Source organism: Taudactylus pleione, unplaced genomic scaffold, assembly GCF_031769625.1.
Source record: "Taudactylus pleione unplaced genomic scaffold, aTauple2 ptg000125l, whole genome shotgun sequence".
Classification (NCBI taxonomy): Eukaryota; Metazoa; Chordata; class Amphibia; order Anura; family Myobatrachidae; genus Taudactylus; species Taudactylus pleione.
The window spans coordinates 3,590,004-3,611,509 of NW_028284527.1; the positions used below are offsets into that span (position 1 = coordinate 3,590,004).

The 21,506-nt window shown below is 44.1% G+C and overlaps 1 protein-coding gene across 2 annotated transcripts in view; it reads right to left on the reverse strand.

Annotated features, from left to right (window-relative positions):
• The window catches only part of AGT (angiotensinogen), a 44,284-nt gene extending 23,368 nt beyond the window's left edge, over nucleotides 1–20,916 (reverse strand). The window contains exons 1-2 of one of the 2 annotated variants that reach the window (XM_088472494.1): nucleotides 20,742–20,916; nucleotides 16,553–16,627 (exon numbers count right to left, since the gene is read on the reverse strand). The gene's annotated coding sequence lies outside the window, so the exon portion shown is untranslated. Of the gene's footprint in view, nucleotides 1–5,344; nucleotides 5,423–16,552; nucleotides 16,628–20,741 lie in introns of those variants that run through there. The other variant, XM_088472495.1, reaches the window with a different exon arrangement.
• Nucleotides 20,917–21,506: the final 590 nt, after the last annotated feature.

The window sequence follows — 21,506 nt, forward strand, 5'->3', positions numbered from 1 at the left end:
TTCACTGCGCATGCACCGGAGATCCCATGTGAGTGCAGCCCCCGGAGCCGGCAGCCACCACAGCAGCTTAAAATTGCACAGTCAGTTTGTAATCCAGGGACCCCTCTTTGACTCAGACCTGACTACTAGTTTCTAAGACATGCATTCACTACAGTATCTAAGTCTGGGACAGTGCTGACAGTGCTGCAAGTGTGCAGCATAAAACACACAGTCAGTTTTGCTACCCAGACCTCACTACTACAGTAGTTTCTCTCTGCTATTTGGTTGGTAGTTTTTCTCTCTCCAAGGTCCTATTTATCATTGGGGGCTGGGTGGCCCCAATAATTAAGTATCCAACTCGCTGCAAGTTGCAGCAATGGATACTTAGTACGAGGGCAGCAGTGTTACTTACTGATGCTGTGCCGGCCTTCTGCACATGTGTGACCTGAGGTCACGCATGCGCGCGGCCACAGTGTCATTAGGCAGAGGCAGCAGACGGATCAGACCGGATCCCTATTAACAACTCAGGACCTCTTTCCCATGGGAAGCATTAAGGCTTCGAGAACCAAAACCACCTGAAGATGGCGTTGGTTCCCCCAATGCTTGATACATCTTCCGTATAGCCTGTTGTTAGCTTTTATGGCAATAAGTTGAAATGGATAGCTCTTCATTTTGCATTCAACACATTTTTTTATGGTTATTTTTATATTATTTTTATATTATTTCATAAAATTATCTTAAAATGTGTTAATTTAGTTCTCAGAAGATGTGCACATTTAATGTGCTTCTTAGGGAGTTGAATGGAGAGAAACAGGGATATGTTCTATTTAGTTTTTGTTTTTTCAACTTTCCACAATTCTCTTTTCCTACCAGGAGTACTTTGTACTAATAGATACATCTTTGTTAGTAACTCTAATAGCAATTACTATTAGATTGGTGTAATATCTTACATAGGATAAGAGGAGTGTGATCCCCTAATCCAATACTCTGTGGTATGATACGACAGATTTGATGTCTCTCAATGCCATTTTGTGCAAAAGGGTTTTAGAAACAATGGAATGCATACAAAAGTGAATAAATGCCAAAGACACACAATAGTTTGAGCACACTGTATATAAATACTGTAGCTAAACCATATCTTAGGTATGCATGGAAATCTGTAACACCTGGGGGTAGATTTACTAAAGCTTCTAAAATGAAAAGTGATGATGTTGTCCACAGCAACCAATCAGATAATAGCTATCATTTATCTATTGCATCCTAGAAAATGATAGCATCTGATAAGGATTTATGTATTTTGCAGCCATTTATTTGTGGACTTACCACATTGAAGTTGAATTTCACCCCCACATATTTTTTTTTATTAAATCAAATATAATCTATTTATTTGGACAGCAAAGTGACACAATAATTAGCTTGCTGCCTCAGCCCAGGAGTATTGGTTTGATTCTCACAAACTCTCATTTGCATGGTTTGAGCCTCTTTTTCAAATATTAATACTAAATACTAATAGTTAATGCAGTATAATCTACCAGATTATGCACTGTAATACAATGCACTATAGTCCTGGTAATGATGTATAATGTAACATATGTAGAATAATAAAGCACATGATGGTGATCCTGTCTATATATACCACATTAATGCACGCTGCATATGATAGGGGACCCCCATACAGACCAGCCAATGTCTAAAGTTCAATGAGAACTGCATTAAGTCTAATAAAGGACAAATACATGTCTTTGTAAAGATAATAAAAAGGTTCAATAATCTAAATTAGCACCACTGGGGTGGTTTTTACAATTACATTCTTAGTTTGCAATGTGCTGTTATTATAAATGTTCTTTTCAGAAGAAAACATTAGCTTTGTTAATCCATCCCCTAATTTTACTTGACAGGAGGACAAATCTTGGTGTAGTTTATATAGAAACATAGAAAGCACCCAGGTTCATCTATGTCCCTGCTCTACCAGGTAACTGGCCCTCTAATAGAGGGACAGAGGAGGCTAGCTGTGTCCTTCCAGACTATTGGCATCGGGCGATGGCCCTATCCACTCGCCCCTTAAACTGTCCCTGTCAATTTAAAGAATAGGTAATAAATAAATATATATATTTTTTTATATGGTCATTTAATCCAGCCCTTGTGTTGTGTACATCACTACCCTCCCAGTGCCACATATTGCCTCTTCTTGCAGCATCTATCTACTGTATTGTGTGACCCTATTAAGCTCAGGCAGCAGTGACGATCTAGGTTTGCCGCAGTAAACTGGGCCGTTTATAGGGGCAGGTGAGCCGTGCAATCGCATGGGACGCCCTGCCCACTGCTGGCAAGAACCGGGAGGACTACACTAACCTCCCGAGTTCCGCCTCCCCTGCTGCCTCTACCTCGCTGCCCAGAAGAACTATTCACCTGGCTCGTGCCTGCCTGAGAAGAAGCACAGAGGACTGGGACCACACAGAGCAGCACTGTAGGAGGAGAAGCCGAGGAGCAAGAAAGCAAGCAGGAGGAGGTAAGTGTGGGCTTCTCTGGGCTCGTGGCTGGGGAGACAGAGGATGATGCTGAGAGAAAAGGGGAACCTGGCTGATTGGCACAAAAGGGGGAGGCTGGCTGATTGCCACAAACAGGGGGAGGCTGGCTCATTGGCCCAAAAGGGGGAGGCTGGCTGATTGACACACAAGGAGAGCCTGATTGACACACAAGGGTAGGCTGATTGACACACAATGGGAGGCTGATTGACACAGGGGAGGGATTGAGGCTGTAAAACGGGGCAGGAGGCTTAAGTAATGGGGCAGGGGGCAGGAAGGAGTAGAGACAGGGCAAGAGGTTGTAAAGAATGGAGGCTGGAGAGACAAGGGATAAGAGGCTGGAGGGGATACAGGGGGCAGTAGGTGACATAGGGTACGAGTCTGGTTGAACCTCTGTTGTATGATGATAACATTGGTTATATTCCTACACAAACCGACATCTTCTGGATTATGTGATCTGCTACATGAATAGTGAATACCGACTGAAGACACTGTCTGCCCAGGGAGGATCAGTTACTTCAGAGGTGTGAAAGCTGCAGCCAGATGAGGTTTATTAGATAATTACTGGAGGCTGGCTGGAGGTACACTGGAGGCTGGCTGGAGGGACACTGGGAGCTGGCAGGAGGCAGAGCCGGATTTCCCACAGTGCCACGCCCCTTGCTGTGAGGGCATGTCCACTATTTTCATGTGTGAAAATTATCGATCTTGTAAATTCCCAGGGGGGGAGGGGCACATTTTGACTGTTTGTACTAGGAGTTAGATTGACTACAAACGGCCCTGCCAGTAAATATGAGTGAAATTAGAAAGAACAGAAATCAGATATAAGAGAGCGTTAATATATGGGAAAGATAGAATTGCAACATTTGTATATCCCTGTTAAATAAACAGCCTTTGGTTGCTCGGCTCATTAATCGTATATCTCTGTGTTAAATGAAGGCGCTAGCAATAAAGATATAAGATGAGAGACAAAGATGAAATGGGCAAATAGTTAGAAAGATTAATGTCTGGGACAAAGTGGGCAGGAATGTGGTGGGTTTCATTGAGGTGCAATTATTGTTTAGGTAGTGAGAAAATGAATCAACCTAAAATGGCAGCATGAATAGAAATAAATAATTTTAAAATAAAACTAATAATGGGATAATTTTTAGAACTTAATTATCCTTAACTTTCTACCTATATGTATTTAATATATTTATAAAGTGATGACAAATCAGGAGGGGGGATATAATAACTGACAAGTATTAACAATACGGATATAATTAGTGTGTTGGACAAGAGCAATGGAGGAATTAAAGTAATAAACTATTACTTTTTGCCTCATCACCTCACACTTCTTATGTATTTAATCATTTTGTCTCTCCCAGCACATACATGTTCCTTCACAAAAACAGTGCTGTGTCACCATTACTTTCTGCAAATTGTACTTAGCTGGGGAATGCTGGTGAGGTTCCTCGCTCCAGAGTCCGACTCCTTGTTGCTCTGCCAGGCACACCAGTCTGCATTTTTTCTTCACTGAGGCAGTTTTATAGCAGACTGGGACAGCAGCTGTGCTTCGGCATGGGCATTGTGCCCTTAAAGATGGCACCAGCCGCACTTCCCTCCCTAATGCCCTAGCTTTGAGGACTGGGTTTTGGAAATACTGCATTAGGATATTTGCATTTAAATAATTTCAATATTTTACTTTGAGTACAAACCAATCATAGTATTTATGCTCACCAGCTCATATGGTTTGTTCTCCTTGGACTGCGAGTCACACTGCTGTTGCATCTTAGGGATGTACATCGGATAACGATGGTTAGCAACCATGTGTCCAATTTAGTGTAAGTACATTTTCCATTGAATAGTGGGAATTTGATGGTTGCCAGCCATCGGATGCAGATTTCTGGTGCCCACCCGATGGCTGGCTGTGGGAGGAGCATACACACCGCACGGCATCTATTCACAGTGTTAGGTGGAGCCTGGGGGCAGCCCAGCATCTCGAGAGTGTTAGGCAGGCCCCCAGAGTGACGTGAATAGGGGTGCCATGAGGCTCCACCCCCTTTTTTACCTTAAGTGCGCAAAGTTATGAAGTCCAGCTGGGAATGAAATGAAACAAGGTGCAGGGAAACAGCAGGTTCAGGTACTCAGGCAGGTAGAAAGGTATATGGAGGAGGTAGGGGAATCCAGCAGGGTTTGGAGCAGGTTAGGAAAAGCAGGCTTAGGCAATGAATCCAATAGACAGGTTTAAGCACAGGAACACTCTCTCTCAGCTCTCGCAGAGAAACACGTTGCACTGGCAATGCAAGGGAGCTCTGAACTCCCTTAAATCCCCAGTGCTCAGCCGTGACTGGTCAGAGAGGAGCATGTGACACAACAGGATAGGGCAACTAGGTCACCTGACCCGAGACAAGATGGCGACGCCCATGCCAGAACGGAACAGAAGCACCACCAGGCCTAACCAGACCAGAGGGACAGTATGCCCACACGGAACCACGCACAGCCAATGCTCCCCACCAGGCACCAGTGCCACCGCCAGACTCCCCTCACCATAGCGTCCTCACAGGTATTACCCATCGACTACCATGCCGAGAAACCCTGGTCGTGACACATTCAATGCTGGGTTTCCAATGTCCATCCCTATTGCATCTCAGCACAATCACAAGCGATACTGCCTCGGTGGATCTTGGAGCCTACAATCTGCAGATTCTCCATTATGGAGCTGAAAATGCTAGTTGGGTTCCATTGTACATTAGCCGGGCCCCAGGTCTGCTTGAAAGAGCATTACAGGTGTCTCTGGAGTGGTGAGTTAATATACATCGCCAGACAACCATTTATTTTTACAAATCTGACACAAAGCTTACCTAAGAAATAGGGGTGTGCACCGGCCACTTTTCGTGTTTTGTGTTTTGGTTTTGGATCTGGATCTTTCTTCGTGTTTTGGATCTGGATTGGTTTTGCCAAAACCACCCTTCCGTGTTTTGGGTTCTGGGTTTTGTGTTTTGGATCTGTATTTTTTTTTAAAAAAGCATAAAAACAGCTAAAATCACAGAATTTGTGGGGTTTTCTGATCCTAAGCTATTATTAACCTCAATAACCTTCATTTCCACTCATTTCCAGTCTATTCTGAACACCTCACACCTCACAATATTGTTTTTATGGCCAAAAGGTTGCACCGAGGTAGCTGGATGACTATGCTAAGCGACACGAGTGGGCGGCACAAACACGTGGCCCATCTAGGAGTGACACTGCAGTGGCAGACAGGATGGCAGTTTGAAAAACTAGGCCCCAAACAGTACATACTGCAAAGAAAAAAAAGAGGTGCAAGATGGAATTGTCCTTGGGCCCTCCGACCCACCCTTATGTTGTATAAATAGGACATGCACACTTAACAAACCAATCATTTCAGCGCCAGGGTCTGCCACATGACTGTGGCTGAAATGATTGGTTCGTTTGGGCTCCCAAAAAACAAGCTGGCAATTAATGTGTCCCTGCACAAACTGCAGAGGCAAGATGTCGTCCTCATCCACCGATTCCTTGGATAAAACAGGAAAAAGGGATTTAGGTGACCCTGGACTGCTTACGGTCTGAGCCAAAGTTTCTGAACTTGACAGTAACTTTTTATGAACGCGCTGCAGGTGCCGTATAAGGGAGGATGTTCCTAGGTGGTTAACGTCCCTACCCCTACTTATTTCACCTTTACATATGGTACATATGGCAAGACAGTTGTTGTCCGGATTTGGATAGAAATATTGCCAGACCAAAGAGGTGGAATGTTTAGTCTTCTGCCCAGGCATGACCGTGATGGGCTTTTTCATCCCACGGACAACAACTGTCTCCCCCGGAGCCTGATTTAAACAAACCACATCACCATCAGAATCCTCCTCGCCAACTTCCTCCTCAGTGCCAGCTACACCAGTATCCTCATCCTGTTGTACTTCAACAGTGACATCTTCAATTTGCATATCAGCAAGTGGACTGTGGGTGCTCCTTTCAGCACTTGCAGGGGGCGTGCAAATGGTGGAAAGAGCCACCTCTTCCCGTCCAGTGCTGGGAAGGTCAGGCATCGCAACCGCCACCACACTTGGACTCTCCTTGGGGATTTGTGATATCTTCTTAGAACGCACAGTTCTTCGCTGTGCTTTTGCCAGCTTAACTCGTTTGATTTTTTTAGCGGGAGGAGGGCTTCCATCGTCATGTGAAGCTGAACCACTAGTCATGAACATAGGGAAAGACCTTAGCCGTTCCTTGCCACTCCGTGTCGTAAATGGCTTATTGGCAAGTTTACGTTTCTCTTCAGATGATTTAAATGTTTTTTTCAAGGTCATTTTCCTGAACTTTGTCATTTGGGATTGTATGTGCCCTCTACTATGACATTGGACATCGGCCTTGGCAGACGACGTTGATGGCATGTTATCGTCTATGTCATGACTAGTGGCAGCAGCTTCAGCACTAGGAGGAAGTGGTTCTTGATCTTTCCCTATTTTATTTTTATCGGAGAAAGTTTGGTCCTCCATTTATATTATATTGATATATACGTGCGGCTAAGGCGCACACAAACACAGAAAATAATTTTTTATTTTTGTTGGAGACTAGTGCACTTTGTGGGTTACACCACCCTTTAAGAAATGAGCCAGCCGGCCCTTTACTTATGGGACACAGGCGCACGCTTGGCACTACTTTGTTGATGCACGTGCGGCTACTGCGCACACAATTCACAAACACAGAAAATATTTTTTTATTTGGTTTGGACTGGAGTGTACTTTGGGGGTTACAGCACCCTTTAATGGTCAAGCCAGGCGGCCCTTTACTTATGACACAGGCGCACGCTTGGCACTACTTTGTTGATGCACGTGCGGCTACTGCGCACACAATTCACAAACACAGAAAATATTTTTTTATTTGGTTTGGAGTGTACTTTGGGGGTTACAGCACCCTTTAACGGTCAAGCCCGCCGGCCCTTTACTTATGACACAGGTGCACGCTTGGCACTACTTTGTTGATGCACGTGCGGCTACTGCGCACACAATTCACAAACACAGAAAAAACATTTTTTTTTTTAGCACTTGGGGGGTGCACCCCTGACGAACAGAGCACCCCCTGGACAACACTACAGCACCCCTTTAGGACTGGGACACTGCACAGGACTTTGGAGTGGACACAGCCCCTATGGACAACTGACTGCACAACACAGTCCAGCCAGCCCCTATGGACTTTGAAGTAGTGGACACAGCCCCTATTAACAACAGCAGCATAGCACAACACAGCCAGCCCCTATGGACTTTGAAGTAGTGGACACAGCCCCTATGGACAACAGCAGCACAGCGCAGCACAGCACAGCACAACACTACTCTGCACTACACTACACTACACAGCCCAGCCAGCCCTAACTCCCACCCTCCCTCTTCACTGTCCACAGCCGAGTGAGAAAATGGCGCCGACGTGGGTACCTTATATAGGATCCAAAACCCGCGAGACTCGGAAGGCGGGATGATGACGTTTTGCCTCGATTTCAGAATCCGAGTCAGGTGGGAAAAGTCGAGCCTGACTCGGATCGGACTCGGATCGGGGGGGCTCGGGGGGGTTCGGATTTCAGAAATCCGAACCCGCTCACCCCTACTAAGAAAAGGCGTTGTGTATTGCACAAATTATCAAGAAGAAAAGCACTGTATATATTACATTGGTTCTGATTCTGTGCCCTGCGTTTCGGGAAGGGACACCTGTTTCTGACGGATCTCTTACACCTAGCGTGGGGCTGGTGCAAGTGGTGATACTAATGACACAGACACTAGAACAGTAGGCAGGATAGGTTTGTATTTTCAGACGCATGGATTTGCGACTTACTTTGGTGGATTGTTGCATTAGCATATGAAAGTAAGTACAATGCTGGGACCATAGGGAAAGACTGCTGCACAAGTGCCCAGAGACTGGGCTGGGCTCTATATTGTGCACTGACAACCAGAGTGCTGCTTGTATACTGGGCACAGGGCTGATCTGTCACTGAGGTGGTATTTTGTGCATACTTGCCGACAATCTGTCTGACCCCTCTGGAAGGAGGCACCCAGGTCGGCACAGCAGGGATCGTGGCGAGAGACACGCTGTGAGTTTGGAGAAGTGGGGGATGTGAATGTGCTATCATGTCATTGCGGTCCCGCTACACAATGCTGAGATTCACGGCATTGTGCAGCAGATGGCAGGGCCACAATGACACGATTCACCGTGAATCGACCATTGGCTCCCCAGGATCACCCACTTGTATTGTAGAAGTGGGTGGCTGCATGAGTAAACTGGATGCCGGTGGGGTGGTGCGGGCGGGTGATGGTTGGCCAGGTAACTTGCCCACTCTTCTGGACAGCTGGGAGTACCACCTGATTTTCTAGAGCTTGCTGGGCATTCTGGGGCAGTAGGCAAGTATGATTTTGTGTGGGGTCAGTATTCTGTGTTTGAATTATTTCTAGTAAATCATATGTGGTCTATTATAGCTTTTAGGGAAATACTTTAAAAATGTATTTTAATATAATTTCATATGTTCCTTTATTATTATGTTACTAAGATTCTGTTCAAATATATTTTTAAACATTGCAATGCTTACATTTGTGATTGTAGTAATCATGTTTAAGTATTTTTTCTGGTACCTCAAATATAGTTAGAGTATACTGTATATACCTGTCCTGTTTGATCCAGTCTTTACAAATTCTGTGTGTTTCAGATAATGAATGACCTCTACTAGGAAGAGCTGCCAAAGACACAGCTCAGGGCAGCAGGAATGTGCCAATAATGAAGTGACCCGAGGCAGCAATCTCAGGCAATGCTACACCAGTTATTTGTGTATGCAAACCATACTAATACAATTATTTGTTACTTGTGTCAGGAATAAGAGGGAGATTATTTAAATCAAACTAAAACAGTTTTTTAAGAATTTTATACTTTAACAAACAAAATGTAAAAAATTGGTCAACTAATACCCTAAGGACATGTACAGACTTACCAAAGGTACCATCATGTCCATGTCCTAGTGTGGAAGGCTGTGCTGGGATCACGAGATTGATCCCAGCATCAGCCGACGTGCAGGGGCAGGCAGAAGGGATGTGTCCTCTGCGGGACACATCCGTTGCCGGCGCTGGGACAGTAATGTCCCTAGCGTCGGTGCAGACACCGCGGGCACCTGGTGAAGGGACCGCCTGGTCCCTTTCACCAGTGCCGGCGGTACTGTGGCGCCGGGGGAGAAGCTTGGCTCCGGGCGCAAGCTCAGCGGAGCTTGGCACCCGGCAGCCAAGAAGCGGCGGGTAGCCGGCGCTGGGAGAGAGTACTTGCTCCCAGCGCCGGTCAGGCGTTGGGCGCGGCGGGCGTTTGGCTCTGGCCGCGAGCCAAACCTGGCTCGCGGGCCAGCAGCCAATCAGAGGCGGACGCGACGAGCCAATCGCAGCTCGTCGCGTCATAGCCCCGCCCACTCGCGCTGTCTTGTATTAGACGGCGCTGAGCGGGAAAGGGCAGTTCGGCGGCGGAGAGGGAGGAGAGAAGACCTCCCGAAGAGCAGCAGTTCGGTGCGTCAACAGGGGCGGCGGCCGCGGAAGAGGCCAGAAGACGCCGCTGTCAAGAAAGAAGAAGAAGACAGGCGGCGCCGGCTGGAAGAAAGGAAGAAGAGGCGGCGTCGCTGGCCAGGACGGGCCAGCGGCCGAAGAATGCGGCTGAGGACTGGAGAGGACTGCGGGGGAGGAAAGTAAAAGAGCGTCACGAAGTTCCCCCCCGCAGCCTCTTCCAACGTAGCAGGTAGGCCCTCCGTGAGGCCCACCATATACCCCCCTCCCTAGACCGCCAGGATTGTCGGGCGCTAGGCCCGTGGAGTATTGCCGGGCACTAGGCCCGTGGGCAATTAGTCGGGCACAAGGCCCGGGGGACAGTAGTGGGCATTAGGCCCTATAAAAGGATTGGCCCGTAATAAGGTGTGAGTGGCCTGGGTACTAGGCCCAGGCCACTAAATGATCGAGTAGGCGGGCACTAGGCCCGTGGCCATAAATCAGGCGTAGGCCTGTATCCATACAGGAGGGCACTAGGCCCTATATCTGAGCCCCAATAAAAGTGGTCTGGACATTAGGCCCAGGCCACTACCAGAGCCCACCGTTAGGCAGGCCACTAGGCCTGAGCTGCAAAATAGAGCGGGACTCTGGGCAGTAGGCCCAAGTCCCTTGAGTACCCCGCAGTAGGCAGGCATAAGCCCTGAGCCGCTGGTAAGGTCCTGGGCGTTAGGTCCAGGGCCCTGAGCCCATTAGGTAGCCCCCGCATAGATGATTAGAGGTGTGAGCAGTGGTGGAGAGCTGTACGACTTCCACCCATGAGGTAGTGGTTTCCCCAGTCACCGAGAAGAGGAGCTGGCCAGCTCTAGGTAGGTAGCAGACATTTAAAGAGACAGTACCGTGTTTTGCTCTTGTATATTTGGTCTGTGATTGGTGTTCCGTGCAGGGCAAATGTTTAGTTTTTGTTATATCTGTCGCACTACACACACTGTAGGTTGAGGGTGATGCCGTTTTAGTATGTGTAGTTGCGTGACATAGGTTTAGGCCCTGCACGGCTGTGTTGTGTATCTCCTTACAGGGACCTGTAGGCGAGTGAGCGGACGAAGAGCAAGAGTGGACACGGTGAGAAATATCTGTGTGTACTGTCTCTCCCTGTTTGCCACTATCTATCTCTCCTTCCTTCTGGGCGGACGGTGAACCTTGCAACCCGGTGCAAGGACGGATCTTCACCTGGTGCGTGAGTACCGATAGGTGAAAATTCGGGATCTGAGGCCAAAAGTGCCAATGATGATCTTCACTTAAAACCTGAATTTATCCCCCGGTTCGGTAGGGCGCATCGGTCGACGTGAGGAAGGACGGTACTCACCTCACCTCGTCTCCTTCCCCCTAGGTCATCGTGTCCGTGTTTTATTTGGAGGTTCCAGGACCGTCTGCTCAACACACGGCCTGAAGGTGAGAGGGTGCGACGCAAGGTAAGTAACAGACGTACACCTGCACGGCAGCAGGCATTGCACCGCACCCGCCCCTCACACTAGTACTAGCTCTTTAAGCCATTCAAACTAGTCCATAAATGTCCTTCACAAGTACAATAGGAATTAGATCCACAATAAACTCTCTCAATTCCCCACTGGGATGACATTTATCTTACATCCTATCGTATAGCTAAATGTTTAGAACTATACATCAATGCATATTATATTGCTGAGTCTATAGACTCCATCTCTCTCCCAATAAGTTGCACATAATGTGACCTGTTTGAGGCTATGTTGGCGTAATTGTGGCCAAGATGACACTATAATGCATATATATGAGGGCTGTCCAGTCATTCAACCACTTTGGGTAGAAGCTTTTCATGTCATTTATATGGTGTCCAAACCCACATTAATCCCTAATCCCCGCTTGGCTATTCTTCACCTGTATCCCCCCCAGCTTCCTGATACATAACTGCTTTGTCATATCTTAATGTAAATAAAGTTGCTATTGAACAAAATTGGAAATTTCTTCCTACGCTCTTCTCATATCTAAAATCACACCAAGATTTAATTTGATTTCAATATGGACTTCTTAGCCTCTTCTCTAATCATTAAATGGTTCCCCTGGTTTGATTACACCAAATATGGAGAAGGTAACCCCTTATCTCACTCTACTGCTAGCTGAGACCCCAAACCATTTATCTTAAACAAATCCCTTGGTTAACTGACCCCTACAAGATGTTTCTACTACTAGGTCTCTATCAAAGTGAGCACTATTGCAATACTAAATTTGTTTTATATGAAAGATATAAAAGTCATCATTTTGGCCTTCTTAGACCCAAGAGGCAGATGTGACCCTGGAAGCTCTCAAACAAAATATATTGGTCAATGAAGATAATGTAACATTAAGCCAGTAATATTGTACATCTAAACTCAGAGACATTTGGTTTATGCTTTTAATTTACATCTGTTTCTGTTTTGCGAAAGTTGAAGGACTTTGATATATTCACAAACACTTGTGCTAATTTCAAATTATACTGAAAAAAACAAATACTTTCCTTTAACAAACTTTGTTTAGTTATTAATGAGAACCAATAGCAATAGCTGAGGGCAGGACCATAGCAGGGACCAGTAATAAGCTGAGCAACTGGAGCATCCCATAGATTCACCTGTCAGATCTGCTTTGGCTGTCCATACTATAGGGCGCTGTTCCATACAGGTGCCATAGGGGCAGCAACTGTGCCACCCCTAGGCTTGAACACCTCTAGCTACCGCTCTGGTTGAGGAATGCTTAACTTACTTGTTTATCATGTCCAAGTGACCTATTGTGCTGTACGTTAAAGTGTAAGTCTACTTTTTCTTTTCTCCACTGCTAATCAGTGGGGGGACTTTACCTAGGGGGTAGCTGCAGCCACCCCCCCCCCCGGTAAAATCCTCCCCCTCAGTGAGCCAGCTGCAGCCTGTGACTGTACTGGCTACACTGTGACTGGAGGTGGCTTCCCAGTGCACTACCTGCCAGTCACATAAACAACTGCAGTCTCAGGGGGAGGTGTCTGCTATCAGGCAGAAAACAGTGGGGACAGTAGCGTGTGGAGAGCACATACATGTTCTTTGAGGAGAGAAAAACATTTTGAGCCCAATTTATCAAATAATATTTGCGAGATATTTCCCGAAACACCCGTTTTCAGGCGATACCCACAAATATTAAGGATCCCCCAAATGTATGAAGGAGGGACTACAGCAGAAATCTCCAATATCTGCTGCGGCTGCTCCATTTCTGACAGCAGCCGCAGTCCCCAGCTGTGAAGCTGTCAGGTTTACCAAGCTCTAGAACGCAAAGAATTCCAGTGCTTGGGCCAATAGGATAACGTCATCTCCAAATTGCTTTACCCTATAGTAGCCTATGGATTACTATTAGGCAAAAATTACCAGGAGTGGGTTCCTCCAGAACCCTCCCCGGCAGTGGCTGCCGTACGTATGTCCGCTGACAATGCATGCACAGAACAGCCCGGGTCACGATATAGAAGTGAAATTATTGCTTTTGCGATTATTTCACTTTTTTATACATCACAGAGACGAGCTCCCATCGAGCTTTGGTCCCTGCATGTGATTTCAAGTAAATTCCGGGGAATGTGAATTTCTTATTGCCATTTATAGCGGAGATAAGAAATTCTAATTATTGGATAAGATAGGCAGATGTATAATTCACAAAAATTACTCTATGGGTCTACCATACTTGTCAGCCTGTGACAAGGCTAATGCCAGTCCAGCTCCCACATTTAGATATTGGACCCAGCGATGCTGTGTTCTGCACTAGCTGCCAACACTCCCAACTTTCATGTGATTGTCACAATTTCCAGTGGTCAAAATGGACGGAACCATCCATGATACGGATGTGGTATTGGTTAAAATTACAAATGTGCGGTCATATTGGAGAGTGTTTTAGACAGATTGGGGTGTGGCTTAATTTGTACCAATTTTAAAAACTGGGATGTGTTGTGTGTGCAAATGAAAAGTGTAATACTTTTCAGCCCTTATGTTTAGCCCCTGTTTATATGCCTGTTGTATCCATTTGTTATCCTGACCTAGGAAGTAACCATGAGAGTGCTTAGTGGAATGCACCACCAGTCCTGTGTGGACTTTTACATCAGAAACTCTTGTGTGGAAGTATTCGAGCTATTGTGTAGACTAATCTGCTATCACTGCTGTGCGGAATCAGTGATAATTTCTCCTGTGTGCAACTATGTGTTTTTAATTCCTGCGTGGAATTGTTGTGAAACTTGATCCTCTACAGAGACTGGCTCTATCTGGACTGCTACCTGCATATTGTCTCTTCGCCACATTTACCTCTTGTCTCTGTATATTATTGATTTCTATGTGCGGTGAAAAATAAACCAATACTTCGGTGTCTTCTGCTTGGTGTCTGGGTGACTAAGAGAACCCTATATCTTTACATGTATTATAGGTATTACATGGATCAGCAGAAAAAAAACAAAGAGCCCTCAAAAGCTTACTTACATTTTGAAGGCAATAAACCCCTAAAGTATGTTATACATTGACCTCAGATGTGTTTGATCAGCATACCATTCAGACATTATTTATTTGATGCTGGGTTAGTATTATTATTTTGTTTTACCTCATGTACATGTTTAACAAATAAACAACTACCTCAAAGTCTACAATATTGTATAGAACTTATTCATGTAGTCCCTGTTTTCTGGTGTAGGCGCATATCACTAAGCACCTACAGTACCTCTACAGACTCTCTGGAATTTGCTACCTGGGTCTAGCACAATTCTCTGGACCATAGGATACAGCAGGTGTTTAATGAAAACAGATGTCTCATGCTGATTTTACAACAATAAAACACGTACAAAGTGCAGATGCAGATAAATCGGCGTAATACAATCTACTGGGGACAAATAAATCAGCGCCGGACCATGTCTGACCAATGAAATAAACAATCACCATTATTAAATAAACAATCACATTTATGACATCTTTCTATCCAGCACAGTTCTTGGTTTTACTAAACGCCCTTGCAGCATCATATAATTCCCACAACTGCCCCTGCCTCATGATCTCCTGCCTCTTCATTATCTGGGCCTTCCCATTTTCCCTATCCTTGTTTCCACCTGCTCTGACCTTTCCTCCACCCAGAATATCCCTCTTGTGATCTCTTCCATGCCCTATCATACTTAGTTCTCATACCCATCTGAACATCTATGCTCATGATACTCAACCCTCTGACAAGTCGGCTGACAGCATCTGTTGATAATCTCACAGCAGTGCCCCCTGGGTTCTGGATCCTTACCTCTAAGGGGCATATTTATCACAATGCACATCTCAGATGCGGATGGGATGTGATATTATTGCCCAAATTCACAGTGCGATACTTGAGTACATTGTAAGGACCAGTGGTGGCTGCAGAGGAGAGGTGGGGCTGCAGCACAGACCAAAATTCAAATAGGGGAGCCCTCAACTGCCAAGGAGTCCCATCCAGTGATGTTTGGCAGCATTTGAAATGGCAGTTGGTGTGGTTCCCCTATTTGAATTTTGTGCTGTGCTGCAGCCCCACCTCTGGAGCCACCACTGGTAAGGACTTATTAAAATCGCACGCAGGGACAAAGTTTGCGAGAAAGCACAATTCTGCACAGTTCTCAGGGGATTTTTTGCAAAAAATACACAGAATGTGACTGTGCATGTGCAACTGCTGGCTACCACGACCCCACCACCACTGCCGCTCTGCTTGCAGTGTCCTCGGTGATCGGTGGTATGGTGATCTCCTCTGTGACTCTGGCCAGCTGATGTGTGCTGTAAACTGAGCTGCTGGTTTACAGCACACATCAGAAGACCGTGGGTCACAGAACAGGAGCTAGGCAAACAGCTGACCAGATCACTGAGGAGCTCACCAGATCACTGGTTCCAGGGTGCTGGGAAGTGTGGTTTTTTTTTCTTTAACTATTTTTTATTTTTACTGTGAACAGCCTATGGTCTATTTAGACGCACAAAGCTGATCACAGGCACAGGTTCCTGGCTCTGCTCTAAAAAAATATTGATAAATAGGTCCCTAAGAACTTAAGTGAACTGTTGTTATACCGTAGATGAACAATTGCAGGACAATACCTTCTGAACAGATAGTAGTCAGAAGGGAACCCAAAAGGAAAGTCTCTCCGTTTCTGAAAAAAGGAGGTTTGGGGGACAATGCCTGGCACCAAAAAATGCATTTATAAATACTTCAGTCCCACCATTAGCTCTAATCAATCGTTCAAACATCACTCAGGGGCATCGCTCACCATGTGAGACGTTACATTATATAACACATTGCTACAAATTCTCAGAGACTGTGAAAACAACCCACCACTAAAGCAGAGATTGATATTTTTTCATTTTCAAATACACCTGCACATATATACTTTTTATAGTCTTCTAATGTAAATTTATGTTTGTTCTGCATATGAAACAATTCCTCTCAACATAATTACAGTAATTATAATATCCCATAATTATAGTTTTAAAAGTGCTGAAAAATATTTGAGTCCCAAGCGGTTGTGTAAAGCAAGATAAATTGGCTTCATGTACTTACCTATGTAACTGTGTACACAATTTGGAGACCTCTGCAATCTAGAATTGTGCTTAGATTGGTGAAGAGGCGTCAAATCTGAAAATGCACAGTGTGCAAAGGTGTAAGTATCACATCAAGCCCAACCTCCAATCACTTTATAACCACCCACTTATTAAATAAACATTACATCTTTCTCGTAAAAGGCTGTCCTGATAATTTATGGTTTCAATTAACGGAAAGGTGAGGGGGTTGGGCTGTTATTATGTTGCACTCTTCTCTGTTGTAAGCTTTTCTTCTGAATGCAATTGGAAGGCACAACATGAATCCCATGAATAGTATAGGACGACACTCAATGACGTCCTGCTCAGAGACACACTGTATCAAACCCCTTTAGGCAGCATGTATCAAATATCAGACACACTATGCAGTACATCCTATCGCATGCATACCGCCATTTAATAACCGACCTCACATTCCTATGATTGGGCATTTAGGGAATAGTGATCACAACATGGTAACATTTGACTTTAGTTGCAATAAAATATTAATAAGAATCTTAAAAGCCTTAAAAAAATCTTAAGTTAATCAGCTGAGAGAGGCATTGAATCTTGTAGACTGGCAATGGGGGTGATTCAATTATGTGCAAAGTTCCAGCAGAACTTCAAGCAATGTGAGGCTGTGCACGTAGCAGGTTATTATGGGAGGGAAACCTCGCTCAGACTGACAGTTAGCTTTAGAGATACTAGAATGTATGTTATATATATATACAGGTTGAGTTTCCCATATCCAAATATTCCGAAATACGGAATATTCCGAAATACGGAATATTTTTAGCATGACTGAGATAGTGAAAACTTTGATTTTTGATGGTTTAATGTACACAAACTTTGTTTAAGGCACAAAATTATAAAAAATAAAGTATACAATGACCTATAGGCTGTGTGTATAAGGTGTATATGACACATAAATTAATTTCATGTATGTACACAAACTTTGTTTGAGCCACAAAATTATTGAAATTATTGTATAAAATTACCTTCAGGCTGTGTGTATAAGGTGTATATGAATCATAAATGCATTCTGGGTTTAGATTTGGGCCCTATTCCTAAGACATTTCAATATGTTATGCAAATATTCCAAAATACGGAATATTCCGATATCCAAAATACCCTTGGTCCCAAGTATTTTGGATATGGGAGACTCAACCTGTGTATATATATATATATATATATATATATATATGTATATATATATATATATCTTTTGTATTGCATATATATATATATATATATATATATATTTATTAAAGCTAGCAAATCATCCCCAAACTGTTTCTTAAGTACATAAATGGCAAGTAATATAAATCTGTTAATATCGCAAATTAGGAAAATAATTGTAGAAAGTAATGAGAAAATTGATCTGTTAAGTGTGTTATTTCTGTCTGTATTCAAAGAAAATAAGGTGTCTGGATTTGCTGATGACACTACTCTATGTAGGGTCATTAAACAGAGCAGGATAGTAATTACAAAACTGGGCCATGACATGAGAAATTATATTTGTTGCAGATAAATGTAGGGTTATACACCTAGGGGTATATTTACTAATACCCCTTTTCCACCTAAATTCCGGGTCTGACCCGAAGTTGGAACAAAGTTCCTATCTGGATCAGACCCGGAATTTTGCCGGCGTCGACTCGGGATATTCCCGAGTCAGCGCCGCTCACACCGCAGTCGGGTCTGCATAGAACCGGCATTTGTGGAGTGAAAGTGGTCGCTTAGAGATGATGTCATCTCCAAGCGCCACTGAAGCCGGACCAATCAGCCGGTTAGCAGCACACTCCAGGTCATCGTGACCCGGAGTGCGCTGTTCTCACAGCAGGGTTTCACGGGCTGAGCCCGTGTTAAACCCTGCTAGTTACCTGGGTTGAATTGCCGGGTCACTCGACCCGGTGATCCAACCCTCTCCCCTTTTACACCAGGGAGCTGCCTGGGTTAACCCTTCAAAAACCCGGGTTTCAGCTCGGGTGTAAAAGGGGTATAAAGTGCAGGTTTTTTGAAGTGAGGATGTTGCCTATAACGACCAATCAGGTTCTACTTAACATTTATCTAGCATATTATAAAAGATAATAGCTAGAAACTGATTGGTTGCTATGGGCAACATCTACATTTCTAAAAACCCTCACTTTAGTAAATATACCCCCTGGAACTGTGGTTCTGAAACTTTCTTGAATCACGGCGCCCTAAAGTATCAGCATTTTTCCAGGGCACCCCTAGGCCAAAAGTTTCTTAATTAAATAATTTTTGCTAAATTTCTCAATAAGTCAATTGTGTCTACCTGTTATTCTTAAGCTCAGTTATGTGGTGGTGGACAGGGTTGTCCACATATTGATTGGTGGCAAACAGCACTGATTTTCCCTATAACATTGACCATAAATATTTTGCTATGGTTCTGGACCCCCAACCCGAGGCTCCCTTGCAAGTACCCCGAGGCACCCCAGGGTGCCATGGCAGTATGCAGTCAGGAAGCTGACAGTCAAAATGCCAACTGCCGACTTCCCGACTGTCATATCCCGGCATGGTACTAATGATAGGCGTCGAAATCCTGACGCCTACCATTAGCCCTATGCTGCGAGACCAACACCCGGCAGACCAAGCGAAGGTAAGCCAGGTGGCCGGCAGCAGCGGACAGCCGTGGGGAGGGAGGGTTAGATTAGAGGCTCCTGGGGGGAAGTTAGGGTTAGGCTAGGCTAGGGGATGGGGGATTTAGGGCTAGGCACCCCCCAAGGCGGAAGTTAGGTTTAGGCACCCCCCCAGGAGGGCTAGGTTTAAGGTGCAGGGTTGGGGGTTAGGTTTAGGCACCCCTGGGCGGGAGTATAGGGTTAGGCTCTTGGGGGGGGTTAGTGTTAGGCACCCCTAAGGGAGGGTTAGGGTTACGGGGGGAAAAGGTTAGGGATAGATTATATACTTAATCTGTCGGGATCTGGTCCTTTCTAGCTTCCAGTGTTGGTATTACATCCACCAGGCTGACGTCTGGTGGGATATAATACCGATTCTGCCATGGCATCCAGATTGGAAACCACTACCCTAGAGTATGGTAATAATGTTGCTACTATTACTACATATTAAATGGAATGCAATAGGACTCAGCCGTTACAGTTCAGATTTTAAGGATATCCATGCTTGAGCACAGGTAACTTAATTAGTACCTCAGTCAATTTGATTTAATCACCTGGACTCAAACATGGATATCCTTAAAACCTTGACTATATGGCGGAGTTTGGGAAACTCTGCAATAGGGTAAAACAGATAGGAAATGGCTCAATATTTATGTTCTATCTATGCAAGGCATTTTTTAGGCATATAGAGGTTACTGGAGCACACCCAAGAAGTTTAAAAAGTTATCTCCTATGAATAAAATACACATTATGCCAGAAGTCCCCGAACTCGTTCCTCAAGGCTCCCTAACAGTCCAGGTTTTAAGAATATCCATGCTTGACCACAGGTGACTTAATTAGTACCACAGTCAATTTGATTTAACCACCTGTGCTCAACCATGGATATAATAAATCTCTAAAACCTGAGCTGCTGGGGAGCCTCAAGGATCGCATTTGTGAATCTCTGCATGACGTAAACATAATACTGGTATGGTATACACCAGATCTTGTATATAAAAGCTACAGATATACAGATCATCCAGCTCATTATCAGCCCTTATGTGTGTCACTATCCAATTACCTTCTAATCACTGAGTATTATTAATATCAGAACAAATTGGCATATTAGACAAAGCAGCAACAATGATACTGTAGAATTGAGGCTCTTTCATGTCAATTCAGACAAGAGACAAATAGTGAACTCTAAATACAAATCTGAGGATAATAATGCAGACAGATTTTGAATCACTAAAACTATTCAACATGGAAAGATAGTTGGAAAACCATGTGCTGGCCTCACTTTTTTAAGGTCTTTATAAATCTAATAATTCTGACTTTAAATACTTCATTGTATAAATAACAAGATTCTAATTGCCTCTTATATTCTATATATTGTTGTGTCCATTGATTTACATTATGTTAAATTAAGTGTCACAATATAAATAACTAAGGTTGTAATAGTTATTACAGTTTGCACTGCATTACTGTATACTATAATGCAAGTCACTAATGCTAATCATTATTTACAGTTAATTAATTTGATGAACGTGTACATACCTTTCTGGAAATATTTCTGCTTTTGACTGGTTCTTGCTGCTTTCTGTTGAAACCTGGGGCAAACGTACATTTGCTTCAAATATTACATCAGCAGTTGCATAACTACAGTTACTTATTAGCTCATTTGAGCGGCCCCACTGCCTGTTCAGGATGTTCTGTGATCACTTGTTGTGTGTTATGTTTGCTTTCTTTTTTCCCCTTTTTCTACATCTGGTCCTCATGAACTGAAGAAAGAACAAAAGTATTTCATAATGTGCATTTTGTTTCATCTTACCACAGCGTGATATGTAAAAGTAAATAATCACACAGGATGTACTACGAATGTTATTGTTCATGCAGGGGTTTCTGGGTTCTTTGTTTTTGTTTTTTACTTTGCACAAAATCTGCTTCCAATTAAAACATTTAAATTCCAGTGCTCTAAATGTGATGGTAAGTCAGAGAAATAATTTTAGAAATTAATACAATAAGCATCTGAGGACGACTACTATAAATCTTATGTATCTATTTGTAACGTTAGGTGAATAAGGGTACCTTCCATTCTGTACAGATTGTAAAGAATGCATGGCAAATAAAATATAATTTGCAATGTACACATTAAATCCCGTTCTAAATTTCTCTGCTCTACTGTAGTTGCTGCTCCCCAGGAGGGGGCAACATTGATCTATGCCCTGGATTATTTTAAATATATTATATACATACATATTCCAAAATTTTCAGATGGGAGTGCAGAGTTCATATTTTGGAATACAAGAAAAAGACAACCAT